Source organism: Rattus norvegicus, chromosome 2 (assembly GCF_021556685.1).
Source record: "Rattus norvegicus strain SHRSP/BbbUtx chromosome 2, alternate assembly SHRSP_T2T, whole genome shotgun sequence".
NCBI lineage: Eukaryota > Metazoa > Chordata > Mammalia > Rodentia > Muridae > Rattus > Rattus norvegicus.
In genome coordinates, this window is record NC_141535.1 from 153320351 (window position 1) to 153334534 (window position 14184).

Sequence of the window (14184 nt, forward strand, 5' to 3'; positions counted from 1 at the left end):
GTAGCTCTCAAGTACTATCTTAGAGGTCTTGGTTGTCCCTCCTACAGATCCTGCTTTCAGACTGTCATCACTGTCTACAGTATAGTTTGGCTTTGGTTTTAGCAAAAGTGGGGGTGATCATTTAGCACCTTCACATTTCCTTAAATGTAATTATCTGTCTAGTTGTTCATCTTTACAACTGGCATGTTTTCCATAATATATAAAATTGCATGGAAGAAAGCATTGTACAAATAGGAAGTGATATTTTTCCTATAAATTTAGAGGTCTCTGTTTTCCGTCTATCTGATGCAGTGAAATCCTAGATACAGTGTGAAGAAATATGTACTAATTTAGAAGTTTTAGAGGCGTCATTTTGGAAGAACCATAATATATTATCAGTTTGGTCCAAATTATTCTAGACTTTTTAAAAATTTATGGAATTCTAAAGTTCAGAAACAACCAGCTCCTTTTAGGTAGGTATTAGTTTGCTATTTGAGACAGGGAGCCATGTAGCCCAGTCTGATCTGAAATTCCTTATGTAGCTGAACATGACATTGAACTTGGAATTCTCCACCTCTATAGATATAGAATATCTCCATGTCCAGTTTCATGCAGTGCTGGAAATGGAACCCAAGGCTTCCTGTATGTCGGTCGTAAGCAGTCTACCACAGTTTAGTACATTTAAAGTAGTAAATATTTTACAGACTTTCCTTTTATATATTGAGAATCCAATGGAAAACTATTTTGGAAGGGCTGGTGAAAGAATAAGAAAATTCCTTTTTTCTAGCTTATTATTTTATTCATTCATTTACTGAGGGAGAGTGGGGCTTTGCTCCTCCCATGTGGGCTCTACTGATCACAGTTAGATCAGGCTTGGTAGTAAATACCTTTCTCCACTGGGCCATCTTGCTCTCCCATTATTTTTCTAATTTTTATATTATAGTTTCTGTGACAGAATTAAAGCAAATTACAAATGCTTACTGGTACCTGACATTTGGCCGTGTCTTTGAAGTAATAAAACCATATTTGATTCTATATTTTATGTAAACTTGTCTTTGATGTTATTTTTAAATGTTGTGAGTGATTTTAAAAGTTATCAGTATGCTTACACATCATTTTCATAAAATGCCTGTCCAGAGTTTCATCTTTTACTCCAGCTCATGTATCACAGGTACTTACGTAGAGTCCTGGCAAATCCTTGGAATAGTCCTTGAAATATTTCATCTTTCATGTTCAGCAACAGATTTACAATGCACAAACAGGGTTTAAAAGGAAGAACAGTGTCAAGCTTTTAGAAGTGGCCTGTAGATGTTTCAACACACCTTGCTATTTGAAGAGGATAAGCTTGAACTTTATTCTTGTGAACTGGTTTCTGGGCAGCTGGGAAATAGTATTGTTTATATTTAACTGCACCTCGGCTCTAGTTTCTTTCATTGACCTAGATTGTTCATCGTTTAACACATTTAAGTCATATTAGGTATAAAGTCTTCATTAGTTCCTACCACTCTCTAATCCCCATAAAACTAGAAGGGGTGATCCTGCTCTGTATTTGTTTACCCTCTGTGCAAATAGCTAAAATTGGAAAGATGCATCATTAGCTACCTGTTTATTGGAGTCCAGTGAATAACTCAGTGTGTTAAGATACTTGCTATCAATGCCAAGTGACCGGAGGTCAACCTCCAGGACCACATAAAGGGGAAAGAAAAACCAATTTGACCTTTGCATCTGCACACTGACATGTACACACACACACTAAAATAAAACATAGATCACTTGTGATATAAAAATGGAAGAGGAAATTCTGGGACTAGGAACATGTAAGCAAGTATAGAAGCAAAGAAATGCAAAATAGTGGGGGGGATTTTGGAAAGGTTAATGAAACTTTTAAGTATTTAAGAAAATATCATAAAGAAACCTGCTACTTTATAAGCGTACAAGAAAATGAAATAATTTTTTTTTTTACAAAACTTACCTATTGGCCCTTAATGACTTTTTAGTCTTCTCCCTCACATAAGGAACAGAGTCTCAACTCAGTATTTACACAAAAAACACACAAAAGAACAAAACCTATAACATGTATAGGAAAGGCCTGTGAGATTGTTACTAGTTTGGTCAATACTTTTGAATCATATTGGAAGTTGCCAGTCCGGAGACAACAAAGGAGATCCACAAAACTGCCCCACTGCAAACCAAAGAAAAGAGGAATCAAGCAGAGAAGGTGATTTTTAAAACCTGGGAATGTGTGAAATTTAAGTTTGTATGTGAACCGTGTGTTGAAAGCTTCTTGGTATAGACAATGTCCTGCAGCTCTCTCTGTTTCTTCCCCTCTTAGGGTTAATCAGCTCCTCGACATTTACCACTAAGTAATAATGTGTTCCTATAGAGGGTAAACTGTGAGAGCAGAGACTCTGCTTATGTGTCCATTTTGCTATGCCCAATATAGAATAATTTCTTTAGTAATTTAAAAGTGAAAGGTTCTGATTCTAAAAACTCAGAGGACAAAAATGTCTTGTTTCTTTGAGACAGAAAGAACAAGATTTCTCCATATTGCCCAGCATAGGGAACCTTGGACTCTGACAGTCCCTCCACTTCAGCCTGCTGAGGTAGCTGTTATAGGTGTACCTCAACGTCCAACTAGAGGTCATTGTTTAAAATATGGCATTGGATAGCATCAGTACAGAAAAAAGGGCCAGGAAGAACTTTGAGTATTGTAGTGCCCACTTTCTGAATGAAAGTCCTCATCATTATTCTTGCCCTCAGATTTATTTAGTAAGTATAAACAATAAAACTACCAATCAGCAGGAAGAAGAAAGGGAGGGAGGGAGGGAAGAAGAAAGGAAGAAGGAAAGAGAAAGGAAGAGGAAGGAGAGGGATGGAAAGAGAAAAGAAAGAGGTTAATGTGATTGTTTATGGTCTTGTTCAGAAAGTAAATTTAAAATATGGAAAATGATGAAATTATAAAACACATTTTCATCTCTACACGATTTGACATGATTATGTATAATAAGCTCATTCCTCTTTATATCCTAAATCTTAATTCAAATACATTGTTCAATTCCATGAAGTATCCTGGACATACATTCTATGTTACAGGGTTTTTAAATTTAATATCAACCCCCCCCCGCCGTGTGTGTGTGTGTGTGTGTGTGTGTGTGTGTGTGTGTGTGTGTGTGTGTTTGGAAACAGTTGTAACCAGTTTCATGATCTTATGAGGAAGTCGCGGTGTTCTGCTCTGGCTTTCTGCCTTATTATCCTTTTCTTGCTTTTAAGGAGCAGTCCATTCTCTTAAAAGAGCTTTGGACTTTTCAGCAGATGGAAGTTTATCTTGGATCAAAACAAAGCTTCTGTTTCAATGGACTCCTGCCTGAAGGCAGGAAACTGGACCAGAAGACATCATGCAGGCCCCTTGACAGACCTGTGTTTTGTTTATAAATCTCACTGCTGTTTAGTGAGCTGAAATAGAAGGATCTCCTAGTACCATCAAAGCAGAGAGCAGCTATTGACATGCTTTGTAAGTTATTTTTGCTTTCGTATTGAAAAGGTAGCCTTAGAAGTGTTGGAAGCAGTGTAATACTTTAAAGTTATTGCTTCCCAGCCCATGAGAAAAGTTGTTCTTTCTTTACTTTGTACGATGGTGCACCTGCATCATTGTTACTGTAATTGTATTGCCAAATCAGGTGTGAGATTGGATGTTGGATGTTACATGTAATCTGCACAGAAATCAAATTATTTAACCTCGAAGCCCACAATACCTCCTCCTGCTGGTTTGCTGTTAAATATTCAGTATTTTCTTGTCATGAATACAAATGGAGGACAAATTAGAATCTACAGACAGCTGACCTGAGCTTCAGATTAGAGGCTGAGGGGCTTGTGCTGTTCTAAATGTTTTAATTATCATAGTCCCAGTAGCCAGTTGAAGGACACACATAAAATCATTTTTTAACAAAAGAAAAAGCAAAGCTCCTCCTCCTCCTCCTCTTAGTGCAAGTGTTTGAGTATAATTGTGTTGCACGTCCATTAGAGCGATGCTGATCTGCTGCATGGAATTAGGTCTATTAGGACCAGTCATTTTTAAACACCAAATATCTCCAGAATATTTTTTTCGTGGTGTTTATTTGCCTTGTCGGAAGGATGATGTATAGTCCTCATTTTATTTTGGACAATGAATCTGTTTTTGTGTGTGAAGTTTAATCTAGACAACAGATATGGTAGCTTACATTGCATGTGGGGAAATTGTGTAGAAGAATGGACTGATTTATACGTAATAGCATATATTTACATTGAGGAAGAATAAACCAGATGAAGTAAGGTACAGAGGATTGTCTTAGCAATAAAAACACTTAATGTGTGCTAGCTTGAATTTTATTAAATAAATAAAATTTTATAGCTTAATCAAAACTTTCACCATTTAAAGTGATGGGAAGGATATGATATAATTAAAATGCTATGTTAGTTGATAAAATATTAATGGATATTTATAGAACAAAACAATTTTTTAAAAACATTTATATTAATCTTATTAACATTTTTATCAGTATTAATCTAGTATCTATAGGCTTGAGTTTGCATATTTTATGTCTTGTATATACATTGGTGTAATGTTGATTTGATTAGTTATGCCTGGCTAGCAAGCAGTGAAACATTTTTATATACTCTTGGGAAATAAATTTGGCAGAAAATCAGCATGAGTAGATTTAATTATCACTCTGAGACCTTTTCCTTTTCTAGCTTAGTGATCCTGAAACTCCATGTGTCTCCCTGAAATCTGTGTGGACGCTAAGCTTCGCTTCCCAATTTGTTCTTCCACGCGATGATAAGCCAAGCAATTACTGCTTTATTGATTTTTCATCATGGCAAATTTAAAGTTGATTTTTTCCTGAAAAGGCAGGGGTGATTAAGTGTTTCCCCTCGGTTTAGTACAAGAGAGCTGTGTGGCAGAATCTAATATCCTGAGGTCAACCTCTGCAGGCAGATAATACGGTGTCTTGGCCACGTGCTAAAGAGAGAAATCAGGACTACAAATGTGATAGGATATCTGTGGAGACAGTTTAATTTGCTCCATTTATATGAACAAGTCATGTGGCACATGCTTGGAAAACATCATTTTCAATGAGTTTAAAAGTAAGGCCCACGTGGGCAGAGAGAATGAGTGAATACAGACAAGAAAGGTGTTATTGGTTATTAAGGGAATTTCACCACCATTTTTAAATGAAAATAGCAAACTGTTGGAATATAGGATTTTTAAGACATGGGGTGAAAATCGCATTTATTATTGTGACAATTTTCTGGATTATAAAATACAAAATAAACTGCATGTAAGAAAATCGTGATTAAGCTGTGCAGATTAGTTTTAAATATATATATGGTATTCTCTTTAGCAGTTTTCTGGCATATATATTCTTATGCTTTATGAAGATATAAATTCTCAATGAAATATTCCATACTCGGCTCCAAAATTATTTTATATATCTTGTCCAATTTTTAAAGTAATATTTTAAATTGCTTATTATAAGTAGGAGAATAGATACAGAGATAGACATAATCGTGAGAAACATTAGACATTAAAATGGTAGAAAGTACACCAATAACTGCATATTTGCCATAGATTTGATAAAAACATCCAAGGGCTCTGATTTTAGACTTTTGAGGAACAACAAAATGTATTTGTTAAATCAAAAAGTGGAAGATAGAAATTCTCAAGTTGCTTATTGTTCTTAGTCTTTTATAGGACAGTAAATATTCTACCAAAAATATTTAACAAATGTAGTGCCTCTCAAATCTTTAAGATCCTTCTCCACCTAGTTCTGCTTCTAATCAAGCCTCTTCCTGAGCATTGGAAGCCCACGTGTCTAGGCCTAGGTTACACAAGCCATGAAAATCTCTCTTGTCCTGAGCTCATGTTTGGGCTCTGAAGTGTTATATATTTCCCCTCACATCTGACAGTGTCTACTGTGCTTGTATTTTAAATGTTTGGATGTGCCACCTCAATGTGTATTTTCAAACAGTTGTGCTTTGTGACAAACCGCAGGTAAGCACATTGTTTTCAACATGTTTAAAGATGTTTTCCTCTGAAACAATAAGTATTTGAGTAACATTCTGTTTTCAGTGTGAAACACTTTCTCAGTAAATACAAAGTCTGTATCATATAAAATATTCATAGAGTACCTAAAAGAATGTAGCCAGAAATGCTTATTTATAAACCTGTGAGGAAATAATTTTGTTCTATGGTAAATCCTAAACTATGTAGCAGTGCCTTGCTCACCGTTCTCTGGATGTTTAAGCACTATGGCGCTGTGCCCTTCACTCTTCTGCAGAACCATTACCACTGTTTTAGACTAAGAAAATGCCCATGATTACTCTTTAAATGATCTTTCCTATGCCAGGCCTCAAATAACTGTTAGCTGACCTAATCGCTAATTGATCAATCACAGTCTGATGTCTCCTGTCTGACTTTTAGTGTTGATTGAGCTGCAGTGACCTCTTTTAGTTAATGGTAGTTCAAAAGAGAGGTCAGTATGGAAACATGATCCCTGCCTTGTTTGCTCACTAATATCCTTCTGTTAGCAAAACCTCCCTTCTGTTCCTGACACCATGGTAAATGCTACTACTATGAAGATAAATTAGACTCTGTGTGTGTGTGTGTGTGTGTGTGTGTGTGTGTGTGTGTGTGTGTGTGTGTGTGTGCGCGCGCGCATAATGTTTGTGACCATTAGAAAGATACGCCATGAGCATAAAGTGTGAAGTAATGTAGAAATAAGCTCTGGTAACAAAATGCAGGTAGACTGCTTGTGAAAAGGGAGAGATTACTTGTAGGGTAGAGAATTGGGGAATGCCTTGAAGAAATTGCTTACATTTATCAAATCTGTCAATATGAACAATCCTGGGGTAAACTTATACAGTGGTAGCAGGGAAAGAGAAAGGAACTGTTTTGTGTTTTGTTGTTTATTCCAACTTCCTTTACTAAAATTAATACTTAGCCAGGTTATATAATTATACCCTAACAATAGCCCTGTGAATTATGATATGTTCTTGTTTTATAAGTCAGTTGGATGAGTTAAGTATTTACTCAAGATCCTGTAGATAGTAAGCAATAAAGCTAAAACTTGAAAATTCACATTGTAACTTTATATTCCTAGCTCATTTTTATTGTTTTTCATGTGTATTGGTTTGTTTGTTTGTTTCTTTGTTTTGCAATTATGTAAACTACATAGTGATTGGATCTGGAACTTGACTTCATAGCAAACCACTTTGAAACTGACCAGTTTGTTTCCAAAAATACCCTGCATCAAAATAACCTGAGAGTAATTTTTAGCACGTCTAGATTTCTAATGCCTTGTACTTTTCATACTATATGATAGTTTGATGTTTGTTAGATGTGCTCTATGTGATTGCAGTTTTCTACCTGCTGGGTTGCATTAAGAAGCACTTGGGAAGGACTCCAGCCAGCATGATTTACCACACAATGGACAAATGAGTAATCCCGGGGATGTAGTTAACCATTTTCTTTTTGTTCCCTCAGTTTTATTTTTTGCTTAAGAATTTCTTACAGTGTATTTTAATCAAATTTAGCCCCTCAATCAGCTCTTCCCTGTTCCAGCCCCTTTGATATAGTACCTAACCTGCGTTCCCTCTTTACCCATCAAGACTGACTTCTGCTGTCCTTATGGCTCTTTGCTCTGGAGTGACGTGACTCACCAAGAGGCCACACCCTAAAGAAAACTGTCTTCTTCCTTTCATAACCCGTCACTGATAATTGAACATTTAATTGTATAATTTTGTTCTTTCCAATTAGTTTGTTAATTTTTAATATTTTTAATGCAATATATTTTGATCATATTTCTTCCCCTCCCACAGCTTGCCTCAGTTCTTCTCCTTCTCACTAACTACCCAATTTCATATTCTAGTTCTCTCAAAAAAAAAAAAGAATAAATAAAATGAAAATCAAACTCAAAAAACCAATAAGACAAAAAATGACAAACCGTAATAAATTAAAACAAAAGGCCTACATAACAAACAAATATGGAGCATGTATGCTGCCCAGCTACTCTGGCCATAGGGTGTGCTCTAGAGTATGGTTGATAGACCCAATGACATTGAAGAATACTGGTTTTCCCTTTCCTAGTAGATTTCAATAACAAATAGCTTATAGTTTGGGGATAACTTTATGTCTTTGCTGTGACTACAGCTATGACTATATGTCAGTGCTAGAATTTAACTGGTTTGAATCTGTATAGATTCTGTGCATGTTGTCACAATTTCCAAGAGTCCACATGTGTACCGATTTTATTGTATTTGGAAAATACTGTTTCTTTGATGTCATTTACCACCTCTGGCTCTTAAAATCTTTCTACCTCCTCTTCCACATAGATTCCTGAATCTGGAGGGGAGGAGTTTGATAAAGACATCCCATTAGAGCTGTATGATCTAAAATCTTTCATTCTGCACATTGTCCAGTCAGAGTCTCTTTGTTAAGTGCCATCTACTGCAAGAAGTTTCTCTGTTGAGGGTTTAGCAGTGCTCTGGCCTGTGGGTGGCAGCACGTCATTCGGAGTCACGTTATTGCTGTCTTCCTGAAACACATGACCTTTCAAGTTTCCAGTTTTTGGCTACTTTAGTAATATTAGGTATGGTTTCTATTTCATGAAATGGGCCTTAAATGCCATCAGAAAGTGGATGGTTAATCCCGTAACATTTGTGCCACTATTGTACCAGGCAGATCATTGTTATGGCTCACAAGTTCAAGGGCTCAGTGACAGCAATGATTCCTTTTTCCTCCAGTAATGCTACGAACACTAGTCAGTAGGAGTGAAGCTTTAGGTTAGCCACCAGTTTGGCTTGTCCATTTGTGGTGACAGTCGTATCTGCAGCAGAAGATTACCATCAGATTACAGAGGGCAATCAGCCTCAGCAAAAGCCTGTGATATTTAGAGGAAGGGATTCTATGGGAACCTTTTGGGCAATGACTCAAGGAGATTTAACCCATTTCTGACACCGAAGGTTTAACTTGCTAGGATAAAGTGTTTTTTTATGTGAGATATTCCCTATTATGTGGTGACTCCTTTTTAAAAATTTTTATTTTATTTGCATCCCAATCACAGCTAACTCTCCCTCTTCTCCTAGCCCCTCCCTCTCACCTCACCCCATCCCTCCCTCCTTTCCTCCTCAGAGAAAAGGAGGCATTTGATGGATATCAGCCCATCTTGGCTTATCAAGTGGGAATGGGCTAGGCGTATCTTCTATTGGCCCTAAATAAAGAAGCCTGGTTAGGGGGAAGGGGTCCAAAGGCATGGAATAGAGTCAGAGACAGCCCCTACTCCATTTGTTAGGGGTCTTACATGAAGACCAAGCTACATATCTGTTACCTATGTGTACGGGACCTATGTCCATCCCATGTATGCACTTTGGTTAGTGGTTTAGTCTCTGTGAGCCCCTTTGGGCCCAGATTAGTTGATTCTGTATGTTTTTTTTTTTGTGCTGCCCTTGACCCCTCTGGCTCCTTCTATCCTGCCTCCCTTTTTCTGCAGGATTCCCCCAGTTCTGCCTAATGTTTGGCTGAAGGTTTTGTAGGTGGGCAGTTGTCCTCATCCCTCCATTGGAAGTCTTGCCTGGTTACAGGAGGAGGCTGTTTTAGATTGCACATCCCCCATTGCTAGGAGTCTTAGCTGGGGTCACCCTCATAGGTTCCTGGGAGTTTCCTAGGTTTCTAGTTTGTCTCAGAAATGCCCCCTACCAACCAATCCCAGTTCTCTCACCCTCTGTCCTCCCCACACTTGATCCCTCCTGTTCCGCCTTCCACCCAATCCCCATCTTCGCTCAGTCCATCCCCCATGTCTATTTTATTTCCCCTTGTCAGTGAGATTCAAGCATCCTCCTACAGGTCGTCCTTGTTCCTTAGATTCTCTGAGTCTGTAGAGTGTAGGTAACATGGCTGTCCTCTACTTTACAGCTAATATCCAATTATAAGTGGGCACATAGCATATGTGTCTTTCTGGGTCTCAGTTATTGCACTCAGAATATTTTCTAATTCCATCCATTTGCCTGCAGATTTCATGATATCAGTTTTCAGTAACTTAGTAATACTCGATTGTGTAAATGTGCCACATTTTCTTCACCCTTTCTGCAATTGAGAGTCATCTAGTTTCCAGCTCCTGGCTATCACAGATGAAGTTGCTATGATCATAGTTGAGGAAGTGTCTTGGGATATGGTGTATGGTAACTTCTTTTGGGTCTATACCCAGTAGTAGTATAGCTGGGTCTTGAGGTAGAACTATTCCCAATTTTCTGGGAAAATGACATATTGATTTCCAAAGTGGTTGTATAAGTTTGTATTCCCACCAGCAATGGAGGAGTGTTCTTCTTGCTCCACATCCTCAACAGCATGTGCTGTCCCTTGATTATTGACATTCTGATGGGTGTAAAATAGAATCTCAGAGTCATTTTGATTTGCATTTACTTGATGGCTAAGGATCCTGAACATTTCTTTAAGTGCTTCTCAGCCATTAGAGATTCTTCTATTGAGAATTCTGTTTAGCGCTGTATCATGCTGTCTTAGATTTTTCACAAGCTACTTTAAAAAGGGTTCTTAAACACTTTAACCTCCTTTCTAGCTCACCAACCATCAGATGTAGTGGGAAAGAGGTTAATAGAAAGTGTGGGTTGTGGACCTGTTTAGAAACAGTTCTTTGGGGCAACTCCAGTTGTTCTCAGCAGTCCAGTCCTCCAGCAAAACACCAACACGAATCAGCAGCCGCAGTCCAGTCCACTTGGCAATCAACACTCAGCAACCTCAGATCCAGAATGAAACCAAGATTCTCCAATCAGCCTGAGTCTGTGGTAGCTGCAAGAAGCTGCCAGAGTATTGTGAGTTCTTTGGTAATCACTCTATGCTACGTCACCACAAGCAAAGGTTAGCAATGAAGTGTAAGGCAGACCAAAACAAGAGCTTCGTCAGCAAAAGCCAGTGAGAAGGAGGACAGTGAATTAATGCCAGAGTCTCCTCCCACTGCCTGTGAGGTCATATTTATATTCTTTCTAAATGTCATGCATCCTCTCACAGGTCGGCTTTAGCAAAACCTCATCATCATGTGTGTGCTTCAGCGAAACATCATATGACATAACTGAGTTTCCAAAGAAATCAGTAATTTCTACTTCAGTAACCCATTTTTTTAACTGAGTTATTTGGCTGGTTGATGTCTAATTTCTTGGGTTTTTCATTTATTTTGGAGATTAGCCCACTGTCAGATATAAGTTTATGAAGATCTTTTCTCATTCTATAGGGTGCCATTTTGTTCTATTGATGGTGTTCTTTGGCTTATAGAAACTTTTCAATTTCATGGGTTCCCATGTATTAATTGTTGATCTTAGTGCCTAAGCTGTTGGTGTTCTGATCAGAAAGCCATTCTTTACTTTCTATATCAGATTTAATGTATCTGGTTTTTGTTGTTGTTCTTGTTGAGGTCTTTGATCCACTTGGACTTTTTTGGGAAGGGTGATAGATATGGATCTATTTGCACTCTTGTAATGCAGACATCCAGTTAGACCAGCACATTTGTTAAAGATGGGGTTTTTTTTTTCTATTGTATAGTTTTGGCTTCTTTATCAAAAGACATGTGTCCATAGGTATGTGGGATTTATCTAGTTGCTAACTCCTTTTAAATTGCTTTCATATGTGTCTATGTTTTAAGAAGCTTCTATGTAGCTTTTCAAAAGGTCTTTAGTCTTAGTTTTGTCACCCCACAGTTCTTCCTTTATCTTGATTTCCAAACCCTCTCATCCTTTAATCCTTCTAGCTTCTTTTTATCTCTTTATAACACTATATGCCATGTCCCTTTCTTTAGAGGACCTCCTCTTTGCCACCTGTTCCCTTACAAACTAACCTCAGGGGCTGTTTTGAAAGGTCAATGGTGACCAAATATTTGTGAATCTTTAAACTTACATCAAACCGTGTTTCTTTACCATGAAAGCATAATTTTGTTTTATTTCCAGTGCTAAAGTTAAACTAACATAACATTTTATGGGAGTTGGCAGGGGAGTGGGTGGGGATGGGGAGTGTGTGTCTCTATATAGCTCTGGTTGTCCTGTAACTCACCATGTAAACCAGGCTGACCTTGAATTCTCAGCAATCTACCTGCCTCTGCCTCTGCCTCTAAATTCCTAGGATTAAAGTAGTGCACCATCATGCCTGGCTAAAGCATAGCTTCTTCTATTATTTTAATATCTCCGACATGAGAGCTCATCTTAAAATCACCAGACAGCAGTTGATCTTGGATGTCCTGCCTATTCTTTAGTGAACTCTGTTGTTATTTTGACTACACTATTCCTCCACTGGCTATCAAGAAGAGGGAAAATGAACTCCTGCTTCTGGCCTACTGACACATTAAGATAACAATTAATAAAGTACTTGTTAGAGCAAGATAATGGTGTCGCACCCCTATAATCCTAGCACTCCAGACCTGGAGACAAGATTAGGAATTCAAGCTTATCCCAGGCTTTATAGCAAGTTCAAAGGCAGGTTGTTCTACATGAGACCATGTCTTTTAAAAGCCTGCATAAAATGTACTAAATGATTACCAGAACATGAGCAGGAGGTGGGGGTCAGAGGAACTAAGAATGACTTAATGCAAGGATGCCTTGGAAATGCTCTTTTTTTTAAGTTTGAATTTCATTGCTATAGTTATACATATTTATGAGGTATAATTTAATGTTTCTATACTTGTATATATTTATGGATTATGATTATGGTGGATATTTTTGTGTACACGCACCCATTGAGTAATAGAATTTGAAGTTTCACAATACTGCTAATGAACAACGTATTGTGTCCAAAGATGTGGACATCAACAGCTGTAAGTTCAAAGATTCAAAAGAATCATTATCTGATGTGAAGAAGTTTTAGAATGCTCTAACCAACTGCTTCTCTTGTCTGTGTCTTTTTAGATCTGATCATGAGTGATACATAATTGCAAATAGGAATAAGAGTGCTTTTAATAGCTATAAAATTTGATTACGAGTATTATGAGGATACTTTAACAGTTACTTAGAATTATACTTCTTATACTTGATACTTAGAATTGTGCATCATATCAGTGGCGTCATAGGCGTCAGTATCTAAATCATAATATTTTATTGTACTGTTTTACCTTTTGACCTCCCTGTTATTGACATGCCATGTTCAGCTCAGATGAATGACTGTGGTTATGACTGACAAGACGAAGTTGTTCAACTACTACTAAGTATATAGAAAACTATTAACATTAAAGCTGTTCTGATACTGGACTATATCATGATGTTTTTAGAAACTAGCAAATTGTCCTTTGTAAAAATAAAATTCTGTAATAATTTTTAAAGTAAATAAAAATAATTTAGTTTTGATAGATGAGAGGGGCCATTGACATATTAACCTCTCTTGTTAAATGTGTAGCTTATTTGTAACTATGTTAAACCAGGAGATGAGTCTCTGTTTAACACTTCTTAAAGTACAAGTTAACATCCTGCCTTTATCTAATTGCTATGAAAGGCATTAGCCTGTTTGGCTCTAGCATGATTCAATTGTATGAGGTCATGCAGCCCGACTATAATAACTTAAAGTGCTTCACTTGGCGATAAGGAAATATATTAAAATGCTCTTAGGTTCATTAGCTGTTGCCTAAGGTCAGACTTATAGTTAGTCACTTACTAAAGTTTGTTGTCAAAGCAGTACGCTGAACTCAAATTTGTAAATCTTTCAATATAAGAAACATAATGAGTTTTTAACTTGTATTTTAATCCCTCTTTTCCAAAGCTGATTATTCTTATTTCTATCACTTGCTAGAGGGATTGAAGATAGGTATAATGTTATTTTGTCACTTAAGAATATGGAAAAGATTATTTTCTTTAGTTTTAATTCAGATAAATTTTTAAAAACTTTTAGCAGAAAACAATCTATATAAATAAAAAGGCAAGAAGTCATTTCATTGTGACTTTGATTTCAAATCTTTCTGTATTCTTTCCTCAATGACCAAATGAGAGCAGACCCCTCCAAGGCTACCCTCTGTGTCCCTCACCAGCATGTGTGGCTTCATTAGGCTGCTCAACCACCTGGTGTGGATCCCAAGCGACTCTCCAAACATCTGGCTTTCACTGTGATCTTTATATATGTAAACTTAATTTTTCATTGACATTTTACAAAGAATGTGGGACAAATTAAGAAAATGTATGGAACAATAT

At 37.1% G+C, this 14184-nt stretch overlaps 1 protein-coding gene across 5 annotated transcripts in view; it reads left to right on the plus strand.

Moving 5' to 3' along the window:
• Window positions 1-14184, plus strand: part of Rsrc1 (arginine and serine rich coiled-coil 1) — a 386283-nt gene that overhangs the window by 336767 nt on the left and 35332 nt on the right.